General features: G+C 38.2%; 1 protein-coding gene across 2 annotated transcripts in view; it reads left to right on the forward strand.

Annotated features, from left to right (window-relative positions):
• Positions 1-14,788, forward strand: part of CNTN5 (contactin 5) — a 1,376,886-nt gene that overhangs the window by 1,127,530 nt on the left and 234,568 nt on the right. The window lies entirely within an intron of this gene.

The following is a 14,788-nucleotide window of genomic DNA, read 5'->3' on the forward strand; positions in this document are numbered from 1 at the left end:
GAGGTTTTAAAACAAACATGTGTTTTCTACTCTTCCACCTTTATGCTCTGTACTACCTCAGGTCTTTGCTACCACAAAAGTCCATTACTGGACCAGAACCATGAGCCAAAATCTCTCATCTTAATGACTTCCACAGCCTGTGTTATTAGCAATGGAAAATGGACTAAGAATCCCACTTTTCTTTGACCAACACTAATAAGACGTCAAAAGTCATCCAGAAGTTGCCCTGGAAGATATGAGACCTTATGTGGACTTGTGATGAGAAGTAGGAGTTTGTTTGGCAAAGAAGCCATTTCAGATAAGGGGAACAAAAGAATCTAATGTATAAAATTAAAATAGCAGTGTTCCGGTAATAATGAGGTCTTCATAGGCGTAGAATACAGGACAAGGTAGTTGAATGATCTGATGTTGACTGAACCCAAGCTAGGAGATGTAAACTTGGGATATTAGAATATAAGAGTGGAAGATGAACATGGAAAACAGCATTTATCAAAGATTAGTGGGCAAGACCAGTGACAGAGAAACACATTTGTTCAATACACATGATATTTTGGCAGCAAAACACAGTGGAGGAAATGACTAAGAGGATGAGAACAAAGGGAAGGCAAAGGCAATCCACTTCTCTAGCTTTGTTTCCTGCCAACCAGCCTTCTGTTTTGATGCTCAATAATGTCTTATGTCCTCTGAACTTCTCACATCCCTTTTTAGCATGTCCTTGTCCATACTATTTTCTCTGCTTGATTGTTACACTGAACTCTGGAGAAATCCCCGAGTATCCTTCCTGACCCAAATTCTCTTTTTACTTTCTCCAATCTGTTAAAAGGGTCATCACTGTATCTCAGTTTTTTCATACTGGAACAAAGTATACTAGTATTCATCTGCTGCCTACTATATAAGAAACAATGGATTTTATGGATGATTTGTTGTTTACAGAGAGTACAGGTGAAAAGAATTGCTGTTTTGATTGGGAAAATGAATTACTGGTGTTATAATGGGGACAGGTGGGAGAAATAATTCTATCTTGAAAAAAGTAGAGTTTCTAAATAGAACCTCTGTTTAAAGGCTGAGATGTGACCACCACCGACTTAGACACAATAAAGTACACACACATTAACAAGTACAGAGTTGGAGCAAATACCACATTTGAGGGGTAGAAAAAATGTTAAAGAAAGAAAATCCAATCTATGGAATAAGAGCAGGAGGAAGTCCTCAGAAGGCCACTTTCCAGAGGTTAGAAAAGTTTCAAGGATGCAAGATGTAAAGCAGTGTACAATGTAGTAAAAATGTAAAGTATTTTAAAGAATAGATACTAAAAATATTATTGAAATGCATATTTGATATTTTATCTGTCCTTGGCCATAAGAAAATGTTAGGAGAGATTTTTAAAATTGTTAATAATCTTTGTCCAGAATATATGACTTCCTTCCCTTCAGTATTTTTTTTTTAAGATTCATTTATTTGAAAGGCAGAGTTTGAGAGGGAGAGACAGAGGGAAAGGGCTTCCATCTACTGGTTCACTCCCCAGCTGGCCACAATGGCCAGCGTTGAGCCCATCTGAAGCCAGGAGCTTCATATGGGTCTCCCACTCTGGTGCAGTGACCCAAACACTTGGGCCATCTTCTGCTTTCCCAGGCCATAAGCAGAGAGCTGGATCAGAAGAGGAGCAGCCAGGACACAAACCTGCACCCATGTGGGATGCTGATACTGCAGGCAGAAGCCTAGCCTACTATGCCAGAGTGCTGGCCCCTCCCTTCTGTATTCTAACAATTTGAACATTAACACTGGACAACTGAATTCAATCTCTATATATGAATTCAATCTCTAACTAGCTGTGTAATTTTGGAGAACACAAAGAACAAAGGGCTCTAAGTTTAAAGCTCATCTTACTATCACACAATGTAAAAATTTCCCCTCCAACCTTAACTTTCTAGGTGTTAGTTTTCTTATCTCTGAAATAATGCACTTGAACCTCTATTTGTAACTCCTGATTAAATGAATTAGAAGATAGTCACTTAGTCAGACGCCTTCCAATCATTCTGCATATATGCTGCCCGATATTTTTATCCACATCCTAGTGAAATGGCTTTTTAAAGGTTAGATGATGAAGATCAGTGAGAAAAGAATAATTAGAACAGGTACATTCATAATGCCCTTTAGACTTTATGAAGAGAAAAGGCTCTTTTAAAATGTTAATATTTTTATTGACACTTCAGTAGTTGCAAATGAGTCTTTGCCAGATTTCCTCCCAATTTTAGCATTTTGCCTAATTCTGATTTCACGCGTCAGTAAATCCCGAACAATCCGTGTCTTGGAGCGCATCATGTACTAATTTTGCTCTGACAACCTTGTAATGGGAATTAGAACACTTTCTACACTTTCCTTGTTAAAACCAGGGGGGAAAGCACTCCAAGTGTTTACAGCTCTGTAACCTTGCCTCAATGAGGTGAGGTTTGATGTAGCTGTTTCTTTTACTTTGAAATCTCATTTTTAATAACACTGTTCCACACAGGATGCTGCGTGTTTCATCTGTGAACTCACTCACCTTTGGAAGGAGCAATGTAATCCTGTAAATCCAACTTTGCTTCAGTTGGTGCGGGGTTGAAGAGCAGAGTTTATTTTAATTACTTAACTTTTTCCCTACCAGTGCCTGTAGACACTACAGGGGAAACGGATGCTATAATTAGACCACTTTCTTCAGTTTGGGCAAAATTCCTACTAGAACAGCTTTTTGTAACATGAGCAGTCCTTGATTTATACTCTGCAACTTCCAAGGGCTAATGATTATTTTTTCTAGCATATCCGCAAGAGATTACAAAGATCTCCGACTTACAGCAGATGAATATAAATACGGAAATTATGAAGTAAATAGAAGTTATGAAATCCTTTACAAAGTCAAAGACTTTATCTTTTGTAAAGTAAAACTGAAAATTGTCAAATGTTCTGCTTCTCACATACTACTTTGAAACCAAATTAAGAAAACACTCAGTACACAGAAACTGGTATATTTTGAAAAGAATAATTTTCAGATACCATAAAATGGGCATAGGATCAAAAAGTTCCGGAACAAGTAGTCATATATCTTTGGATGAGTACTCTCTAGAAACCAAATACAGACCTAGACATTTCTGCATATAGCAAATACGATCCTGACCTCATTTATAGACAACATGAAGTATCAACAGTATGAATCCCAAGGTGAAGGCAACTGTTGACTTCAGCTAGGTTAGTTAAGTTCATAAATCAGAGACCATCCGGTGTTTTCCTTTGATGAGGATAGGTAGGTGATCACATCCCAATACTTCAAAAAGTTCATGGAGAAATGAAATTCCAAGAAATGCTTATTTAGTGCCCCAAACTCAAATCCATGCATAGTTTGCATAACATGCATTTTCCATGAATTTTCTTTTTTAAAAAAATTTGAAAGGATAGAGTTACAGAAGAGAGGGGGACAAAGAGAGAGCTCTTCCACCCATTGGTTTACTTCCTCAATGATCGCGATGGCCAGAGCTGAGCCGATACAAAGCCAGGAGCTTCTTCTCCGTCTCCTACCTGGGTGCATGGACCCAAGTACTCACTGATGCCCCACTCCAGTTTTTGTCCTGGGCAAGTGTTCTTCACCATATCTGCACCCCAAATCTTCAAATTATACTTTATATCAACTACAGGAGAGAATCTACTTTCCACTAGACAGTGGGAAGCATAGAAAGATACATGCTAGTAGCCCTGTAATGAAGACAGGGCAGTGTACCTTGCACCGATTTAGGGAACTATTATTCTCTTTAGAACTGAAAAGTTTGTAACATCTGTTTTACAGTTGAGGAAACTCACACTCAGAGGCTGATTTGTTCAAAGAGGTTACTTGAGCCAAAAGATTTTCACAAGCTTATGTAGGATTTCTACCACATCACTAGAAAAAAAAGATTGCAGGCAGTAAAAGACCTAGGGTTTAACAGGTGTTTCTAGAAGAGCTTCACAAACTGGGCCTACAAACAAAGAAACGTTACACCTGGGTGGTTAAAATACCAAACTTTGGTAGAAAACAAGAAGCAAATTCTGATCTCTTTGTCTATCTTGTAGAGGGCTCATGGTAAGAGTACTGCAAGTATCATACTGGTTTATGCATCTTCTCAAAAAAATCCCACCAAGTCAGAAGGATTTATAATTACAAGCCATTAAGAACTCATCCAACAAGATGACAACGAACGGAACACTTTGCTCACTGAATCACATTATTCCAAGTCCGCTTCAATGAATATTGTCACGCTAGGGCAAACCAATGGCCAAGAGGGCTCATGCAGTAACATTCATTAATTCCAAAGAAAACTACACAAAACAAGGTTGCAGAAACTCTTTTTTAATTTAATTAATTTATTTATTTTTAACTTTTATTTAATAAATATAAATTTTGAAAGTACCACTTTTGGATTATAGCGGCTTTTCCCACCATAACCTCCCTCCCACCTGCAACCATCCGATCTCCCATCCCATTCTTCATCAAGATTCATTTTCAATTATCTTTATATACAGAAGATCAACTTAGTATATACTAAGTAAAGATTTCAACAGATTGCACCCACACAGACACACAAAGTATAGAGTACTGTTTGAGTAATAGTTTTACCATTAATTCACATAGTACACCACATTAAGGACAGAGATCCTACATGGGAAGTAATTGCACAGTGACTCCCATTGTTGATTTAACAATTGGCACTCTGATTTATGACGTCAGAAATCCCCTGAGGCTCTTGTCATGAGCTGCCAAGGCTATGGAAGCTTCTTGAGTTCACCAACTCTGATCTTATTTAGACAAGGCCATAGTCAAAGTGGAAGTTCTCTCCTCCCTTCAGAGAAAGGTACCTCCTTCTTTGATGGCCCATTCTTTCTGCTGGGATCTCACTCACAGAGATCTTTCATTTAGGTTTTGTTTTTTTTTGTTTGTTTGTTTGTTTGCCAGAGTGTTTGGCTTTCCATGGCTGTTCAGCCAGATCCGAATGCCTCAAGGGCTGATTCTGAGGCCAGAGTGCTGTTTAGGACATCTGCCATTCTATGATTCTGCTATCTATCCCGCTTCCCATGTTGGATCGTTCTCTCCTTTTTAATTCTTTCAGTTATTTTTTAGCAGACACTAGTCTTGTTTATGTTATCCCTTTGACTCTTAATCCTTTCATTATGATCAATTGTGAACTTAAAGTGATCACTTTGACTAGTGAGATGGCATTGTTACATGCCACCTTGATAGGACTGAATTGGAATCCCCTGGCATGTTTCTAGCTCTACCATTAGGGGTAAGTCCGAGTGAGCATGTGCCGACCTGTACATCTCCTCCTTACTCTCGGGAGTTAATGATGACGGCAGAGAGGTCCACGATAAGCCACGTAACCTCGTCCTGCTCAAGTACACAACGTTAAATAGTATGGGAGTAAACAAGTACAACTGGCTGGTCAAAAACAGCCCCAGCTGTGTTCCCGGCGTACTACAAGGCGCAGCTGTGCTGGGCTTCCATGGGCTCTCCCGACCAGATCTAAGTTCCAGGCTCCTGGTTTCAGCCTGGCCCAGCTGTGGCCACCGTGGACATTTGTGAAGTGAACCAAGGGATGGAAGATCACTTTCTGTCTCTCTCCCCTCTCTGTTAACTCTGCCTATCAAATAAATAAGTAAATCTTTAAAAAGAAAAGAAAGTTTGTCCTGGGGGTGCGCCTTTTCCTGGGGGGGGGGAGCAACAGTAAAGGGCTTTCCTTCCAAGTTGGTGATCTGACATCCTCCTTCCTCCTCTTCCCCCCTCTGCTTTGTAGTCACCACCCCGGCTGGTCCTTTCAGCGCTGTCATGCCCTGCAGTCTCCCTTAAGAGTTCTGGTTCCAAGTCAAGGCAAGATTGCCCCAGCTAACTCTTCCTGCTTCCTAGCAGGGCCTAAGGCCCTGTGCAGCAGTACATTCTTGTGCTTAAAGGCAAATCTTTTAGAACCCAGAGTATTCAAACTGAAAAGTTTCTTGGCCAACATTGGCCACATTTTATAGAGGAGTTTTGATGCTCAATTATGCTAACAAAGTATATTAGGTAACGAAACTGAAATATGCCTTCAACTCACAGGATCATCAGTGAACAGAAACTTCTGCTCTTGGAAAATTCAAAGAGCTTTTGCTTTTCAGGTGATTCTCCTGCAAAGGGTGATGCAGGAACTCAGGACTCTTGCAAGCTTTGCCACTGCCAATCTTTATAATAAATTCACCACACCTTGATTCGCAGCTGTTGGGTTAACTCGTAGTCTACTAGCCACGCCCAGTTAGCAGGAATCAGAAAATAAGGGCCACTGAAAAGCACAGTATGAGATAAAATACACTCAACCAGAACATGTGTCCAGGAAGAAAGCAAATGAAGATCTGCGAAACGGCTTAGACTGATGTAAAATGTTGTCTATTTCTAAAGCCTTACCGAGATTTGCTTTCTTTAGATTGGGGCGTTTTGCAATGGAGGGAAGAAAGCAGTTAGAGAGGAATGAGAAAGGAGAGGATAAAAACACTTCTGGATTAAAGAAAACTCTAATATTGCAATTTAAAAAACAGCATGTATGCACTGCTTTTTCATAGAATGAACTTGCAGGTAAATACTACACTGGATGGAACAATCATTGTGTAGCAAAAGAAATTGTGTCTGTTGTTGGCTTGAAAGACATTTATAAGGAAGATAAGACCAGTCAGATTTTAACCATCTGCATTTGCCAATGATATCACCTTAAATTATTTCTAAGAACAAGAAGAAATAATTATGCCCCTCTCCCATATCTACTGAAAAAACAAACAAAACAAAACACAAGATGACATGGTATTTGCACAAAATGGTGTCCCCAACCGGACAATATGAAATCAAGTATCTTTCTGTTAGCAGCACCTGAAATCTCCCCTGTAACAGCTCAGTGTTGGGGGTTCTTAGACCGCTGCCAAAGGCAGCCACTTCTGAAAGCAACTGAATATTTTGTTAGTTGGAAGACTTAATGATACTGATTCCTTTTTATGCCTTAGCTAAAAGTTAAAAAAAAAAAAAAAAACTGACATCCCCAGATTTAGTAGATTTGGAATGTGCATTTTGTGGATTTGGAGGAAGTATTTTCTGAACATAGCTTAGACATTAACAAAGTAAACTAATAATAAACTTAGACTAATAAAAGTATCCCCAAGACCACTTTCCCCTCACTCCTGCTCTGCTTACACACTTGTCAGCAAATTAGAGTTTCATTTCCTTCATGCCAGGTATCCTGCAGATTTTGAGGAAAATAAAAGCCTCTAGTGTAAAATAGAAGAGTTTCTGACAACTGGTAGATAAATTCTTATTTATTAAAAATCATTTCTATCTTAGCATGAGGTCAATTGTCTTAATGAAAAAATTTCATGGTATAAACAATATTAAAATATTCTAATTATGACAATTGCAGCAAATCCCAGCATGCACTAGAGTATAGAATCAAAGGCTTGCTTCCAGATGCCACCACAATAGTTTTATTCTTTTTGTATCTAAACATGTCAGTGATTTCTAAAATCAGGCTACAGTACAATGGAATCAAATAAATTTCTGGGAACCTTAGTCACAACCAATTTTAGGAATTAAATTAAAGGTAGACAAAAGAAAAACAAAATTTAATCTATGGATTAATTGAAACATATACACTCATTGGTTGCTTGATAACTGCTTTGTGTTTCCTCTAAATTACCACAAATGATGATCAATGACTGTTTATGCAAAATGTATTTATAAAACTATAGGTTATAAAGTAAGAGCAAACTCTTGACTTTTAAAGATCGAATTATATATTTAAAAGTTTGTGAAAATACATATTATAAAAATCCATAAATTGTGAAAATGCATAGATTTTTAAAAATTGGGGAGAAGATAAGAAATATCTTTTGAGTGGATTTGTGCATAATAGGTGAGACACCAAGAACACTTGAGATTCCCACAATCATACTGGAGTGCCTGGACTTGAGTCCTGATTCTGCTCCCAATTCCAGCTTCCTGCTAATGTACACCCCGGGAAACACCAGCTTTTACTTAAGTTGTTGTATAGCTGCCACACACATAGGCAATCCTGATGGATTTCCTCATGGCTTGGCCTGGCATGGCCCAGTCCCATTTCTTGGGAGCATTTTGGGATCAGCAGATCGGAGATTGCACTGTGTGTGTGTGTGTGTGTGTGTGCTCAAACAAATGCATTTTTAAAAAAAAGAAACATCTTTTACTTACATTTTCCACAAATTCTTTGAATACCTCTCATATATATGCATGCATGTACATCTTAACAAAAAATATATATGCATACATAAGGGGGGCTCCACCAAGTTCACAGAAATGTGTATTACCTTTTACTTGCATTTTTCCTGATTTTGTGAAGCCCCTTCATAGATGCATGCACATGTGTGTGTAACATCAAAGTATTTAGAAACACAAATCATAGGAAGCAAATTTGTTTGGTTTTGTTTTGAGGTGAAACCTGGAGCACTGAATAGGATTTTCCTAGAGAATAGTGGGGGAAACATATCCTTGTAAAGACAAGACCCAACTAAAATTCACAAAAGGGCATTCTCAGTAGGTTGGCTTTACTGGAATGGACCATTTGTGCAGTCAAAAAAGGAGGGAGTGACAAGACTAGAAAAAGAGCCTGGGAGGACTGCAGTTGATCATGCAGAGAATATGCAGAGATTACAGGGTTTCCACAGCATTGTCTAACCAATGTTACCAAGCTTGGATGGAATTCAATGGCTGCAATGCTATCTAGCAAAAGAACACAGAAAATACAATACACAAATTGCTTTTATGAAAACATCACTGGACCAACATGTGTGAGGTAGATGGAAGTGGGAAGAAATTGAGGTAGGAAAGAGGAACAGTAATTCATAGGTTTGGTAGGCAAGGGAGCTAGCAAGAAGAATGGAAAGGAAAGCTGAAATGCAAGAGACACCTTTTCAGTGTAAAGGTTCAATTAGCACTTGCTAAATGAACCGATAACCCCTTCCATTATTTTGGAACTCTATATGTAGTGTTTCTCTTACTTCCGTGAAGATCTTGTGAAGAAACAAGCAGATTGGGTAAAGAAGTCAAAATTTTGTGCTGCACTTTCTCCTTGAGTCCCTGTCTTGTGGTTTCAAAGAAGCTCTCTTTGACTTTACTAATACATATTCTCATAATAGCTGGTATGCTTCTTTAGTAGCATTTATTAATATTTTGAGTAATTGTTTTTATATGTATAATGATTGACCTCATAGCTAGTCTATAAACTCCATAAGAATGCAACCAATGTACCTTTTCTCACAACTGTATCCAGCATATATTAAAGTTCAGGGGCCCAAGGACTTGGGCCATTTTCTGCCACCTTCCCAGGTGCATTAGCAGGGAGCTGGATTAGAAGCGGAGCAGCTGGGATTTGACCGGCACCCATATGGGATGCTAGCACCACAGACAATGGCTTTATCCAGTACACCACCACCACCACGCTGGCCTGTTACCTCTGTTTCTTGCACAAAATTATCATAGAACTAGGCTATAGAAAGAAATGCACCATTTGTGTGGCGAAACATGTCTTCACCTTTTGTAACGATATTCCAGTACCCTTGACCAATTCTCCTCTCCATCATCTAGAATGATAATATCATTATGGTTTCCTCTAATCATTAAGGAAAAACAAACTATAAAGTTAAGTCAGAAATAATGCTACGATGATTTTCCTTTAGAAGATGTCTGGAGGAAGGAATAGATAACTAGATGATGCTATTTCAGGCATTCCTGGGGTCCACTCAAGCAATTCTCCTTTTTATTTATATACAGAACTGGTCCTGGCTATATTTCTATCATTTTTCTTTCTTATAACAAAATAAAAAATACTACATAACATTGATTCAAAACCACTTTGTAAATAATTTTTTTCAATGTAGTTCTTCCTGTTTGGAAGAACATCGAGAAGGAAATGCAAAAACTATCAAGGGCACAATCTAACAATGTAGACTGTAAGAAAACTTAAAAATATCTGCTTTATTCATCTTCCTCATGAGAGCTAAGAAATGCATCTCTTATTTCTCTTCATATATAGTCAGCTTATTCATTTCTGTATTCATTCTGTATTCCAAATAGAATCATAGAACAAAAGAACAGATTTTTTTCTATAAATCCTAAAAATCTAAGCAATAAAACTTTTAGCATTTAAGTACATTTTACTGGGATAATCACTTGAACAAGAATACATAGGAAGGAACTGCCTTGTGGCATGGTGAGTTATGCCACAGCTGGTAACATATCATAGTGCTGGTGCAAGTCCCAGAGAGACTTGGATGGAATTTCAAGCTCCTGGCTTCGACCTGGCTCAGAAATTGCCCTGTTGGGATTATTTGGAGAGTGAACCAGCAGATGAAAAATTTCTTTCTCTCTCTTTCTCTCTCTCTCTATCTCTCTCTATTATGCCTTTCAAATAAATAAGTAGGTAAATAAATCTTCTTTAAAAAAAAACAAGCATAGAAGTATAACACTTAAATGCACATATAAGAAATTCTATCTAAATCAGTATTTTCCAATAACAGATGATTACTGTTTTTCCTGGAAACTTCTTAAGCTATTTTCTAAAATTTTTAAATGCAAAATATGTTCCAGTTCATAATTAGACTATGAGCTTCAGTATGAGCTTTCTCACTAGTTATTATAAAATCCATTAGGAAAGAAAAAGAACACAGAACCAACTATCGTAAGCCATAAAGTGTACAACAAAGTACTCTAAATCTAATTTGCAATCCATAATGGAGACTAATTTTCTACAGTAGGAGAAAAATGACTTATATTTGTTTGTAAACAGTACCTCGAAGGGCTTTTTATTTAATTAACTGTCCAATGACAAATTTGATTGCCCGATTGCATCTTCAGAATCAGAGATTGATAGAAGCCCAGGGTCAGGGGAACCATTTACTACAGCAATAGTGAAATGTGGGATTGATGTTGCTTCAGACTGAAGTGTTTTATTTGAGAATGCTTAGTCTCTGATAGCATCAGCGATGCAGTTTTATTAGCTTTCAGCATTTGTGCATATGCTCCTGAATGTGCAACAGCCCACTGAGTATTGAATTAAAGAGGGGATTTTAAGCCATATCCTTCACCAGAATATAGATCTTTCTAAAATGTCAATGTGAGAAATGGAAAGCCAGAGTAAATTTGTAACCCTAAATTTCTCTGTAACAGAACATGGTTATATAGGTATACCAAGGGAGACAGGGAGAAAGAAATACTTTATATTTAATGGGTGACCTGTCAATACCGAGTTTGGTTATAAATGACACACAAGGTCAGATATTGGAGGATGGAGAGGGGAAAGGTCAGATCGATCTTTTTCTACTTAGCTGGGTCTTGTGGGACCACATAGATACTGTTTAAAAACAAGTGCAACTTTCAGTTTCAGCTAAATTATCTAGTTAGCAGGTCACTTTAGAAAGTGACAAAATAACAAGGACAGAGAGACTGACTGAAACAGACTGATAAGTCAGCATCTCAAAGAGACAGCACAGAAAGGATGAAAGACATATATCAACCATCCAAGTTAATTCTGTGATCTAGAGACACGGAAAAGAGTTATATTTTTGTCCCTGAAGCAGCTGTCGCAATGAAAGGTTTGGTTGTAGTTAAAGAGAGCTTAACATCCCCAGTCTCAGTCTATTATTCATCATTGCTGTTAACAGAAGAGACACGGATACAATTTCCATATACTTCCTGCAATGTTATCTTATTATCCTTCCCTTTCTTACAATAGTTTGTTTATGAATTAAGTAGGTGTTTTTCCTTTTCATTCTGTTATAGTTGTAACTCTTAACCCGCAATCTAGTCTCTTAACAAAACTTAAGTATATAATAGGTTCTTGTTGACTACACATAAAATGTACAGATCTCTATAGCTTATTCATCTTAGTTAACTGAAGTTTTATGCCTGTTGATTAATAGCTCTCCAGCTTTTTCTTCCCACCCCCTACTCCCAGTCCCTGGCACCATTCCAATCTCTGGTTTGATGAATTTGACTATTTTAGACACTTCATTTGTAAGTGAACTCATGCAGCATTTGCCTTTCTGTATCTTTTAATTTATTTTTCTCATTGTTATACACAATTATACAGGGAACTATTCCTAAAATATTGATTGCATTTCCACTGTAGTCACAATCAAGAGTGTTCAAAAGAATCTGATGCTAGTCTTCTCATTACAGGGGGGACTGCCCCTACCACTGACTTGAAATAAGGCATGGCCCATGACTTGATGTAGTCAAAAAGCGTGGGTAGAAGATGCCTGAATACCCTTTGAGTAGGGGCTTTAATACTCAGAAATGGCATTAGCATTTCTCATCCCCTTTGCCACCAAAAGAGGCAGAGGCCACTCCACCCCTGTAAAGCATGAGGGTGAAGACAGTAAAGAGCAGAGGCTACAGCTGACCTTGAAGAGTGAGTTCAGGAGTGCTTGGCTTTTTTGTTCTTAGAAATTAGATTTCGTGGGGCCAGCACTATGGCGCAGTGGGTTAACACCCTGGCCTGAAGCGCTGGCATCCCATATGGGTGCCAGTTCTAGTCCCAGCTGCTCCTCTTCCAGTCCAGCTCTCTGCTATGGCCTGGGAAAGCAGAAGATGGCCCAAGCCCTTGGGCCCTTGCACCCACGTGGGAGACCCAGAAGAAGCTCCTGGCTCCTGGCTTTGGATCGTGCAGCTCTGACAGTTGCAGCCATCTGGGGAGTGATCCAATGAATGGAAGACCTCTCTCTCTCTCTCTCTCTGCCTCTCCTCTCTGTGTAACTCTGATTTTCAAATAAATAAATAAATCTTTTAAAAAAAAAGAAATTAGATTTCGAGTTTGTTCAGTACTGCAGCCTGGTACATATCTCTCCTGGTATATACCCTGATAATTATATACTATATATAAGCAGACACCACAAATACAACAACCAACCTTGCATTGTCTCACTTCTTTCTCAATTAACACAGTGTTAGAACTGCAACTTTCTGATACCTCAGAGATGTGGCGGGACCCTTGTCACCATCACTTTCTTTCTTTGGTATGAAAAATAGGCCACTGATGTTTTCATTCCTTGTAGGTAGTGGCAGAAATAGGAGAGGACAGAGAACAGCAGGGCTCAGCCTTTTTTTTTTTTTTTAACTTGGAACCATCACCTCATTTTGAGATTAAACAAAAGGCAGAATTAAGTCAAAAGAAAAGAACACAACAATTTGATTACTTCCATGCTGCTCATTAGAGAAATTATAGATGATTACATTCTTTATTTAATTCGGTTATTGAAATTTAATTTTATCTTTTCACACATGGCATACAATAGATATTGCCATGATCAAAGTGATATATATATATATATATATATTGTCCAAAACAAAAGCCAATATTAATCACTTGGTTTGCGATAGGTACCACTGAATATTAGAATATTTTACTTAATTATTTAAGTTTTTTTAAGATTTTATTTATTTATTTGAGAGGTAGTATTACAGACAGTGAGAGGGAGAGACAGAGAGAAACGTTTTCAGTCCACTGGTTCACTCCCCAAATGACCGCAACGGCCAGAGCTGCAGCAATCAGAAGCCAGGAGCCAGGTGCCTCTTCCCAGTCTCCCTCGTGGGTCCAGGGGCCCAAGCACTTGGACCATCTTCTACTGCTTTCCCAGGCCATAGCCAAGAGCTGGACTGGAAGAGGAGCAGCTGGGACTAGAACTGGTGCCCATATGGGATGTCAGCTCCGCAGGCAGAGGATTAACCTACTGAGCCACAGCACCAGCCTCATTATTTAAGTTTAAATAGGCGAATGTAGCCAGTGGCTATCTTCTTAACAGTGTAGCCAGTGGCTCCATGCAACCTGACCTTAGCTGAATCTTCAAACACAGTAAAAGTCTAGCCAACACCAAAATCTTAGTATAGACAGCCTCAGAACTACCTATGAGTTAGCAAAGGGAATCAGGGGGCACAATGAAAGGAGGGCTCACCATTGGAGCGATGTTACACAGCTAATAACAATACCAAATGTTGTTTTTCTACTGAAATTATTTTGAATGCAGAATTTAAACTGTGAGTATAATTTTACCCACATTTTTATCATTTTAATTCAAGTGGGCCATAATCCTGTCAGAAGACAAAGTCCAAAAGTCTTGAATAGAGTTTTTCTGCAAATCTTTCATCATCAGAAATGCCTCAGATTACTTTTACCTTATCTATAAAAATAACATCAGTTCCCTAGGCTTTGCTTTTGTTAACTTCCAAAGACTACATATATGTAAAATTAGTCTGGTTTAATTTATTTTAATCTTCTAGCATATGTCTAGCATTGTGTCATCATTAAATGAATGTCACATAAGCAGATGTCTAAACACAAGTCTCAAATTTTCAAGTAGAGCCATCTGAGGCCTCAGATCTACCTGTTATATCTTCCTTGGATCTTTCTGATGGTGATGTGTTTGGAACTCTCATCCATGTAACTATCCTACTATTAACTGTTTGGAACCTATGTAATAGCAATGATCTTTAGTTATGCATCCAAGGTTTTAGTTTTTAGCCATTTAAAGCAAAACTACTAGTTTATGTTCCATTATATGAGATAAAAGATAGGTATTATTATATTTTTGTGACCATATCACCATTTGATTGAAAATATAATATTCAGATCAAACTTTTTTCTTGAGATTATTTCTGTGAGTAAGCTCAAGGAAAGGCTTTGGCAACTCATACTCATTATTTATATATTTACAGGGTGTAACTGATCATACACATGTACTGCTGTCAGCC

The sequence above is a fragment of the Oryctolagus cuniculus genome, chromosome 1 (assembly GCF_051225735.1).
Source record: "Oryctolagus cuniculus isolate XC-2025 breed Fujian yellow rabbit chromosome 1, ASM5122573v1, whole genome shotgun sequence".
NCBI classification, from domain to species: Eukaryota; Metazoa; Chordata; class Mammalia; order Lagomorpha; family Leporidae; genus Oryctolagus; species Oryctolagus cuniculus.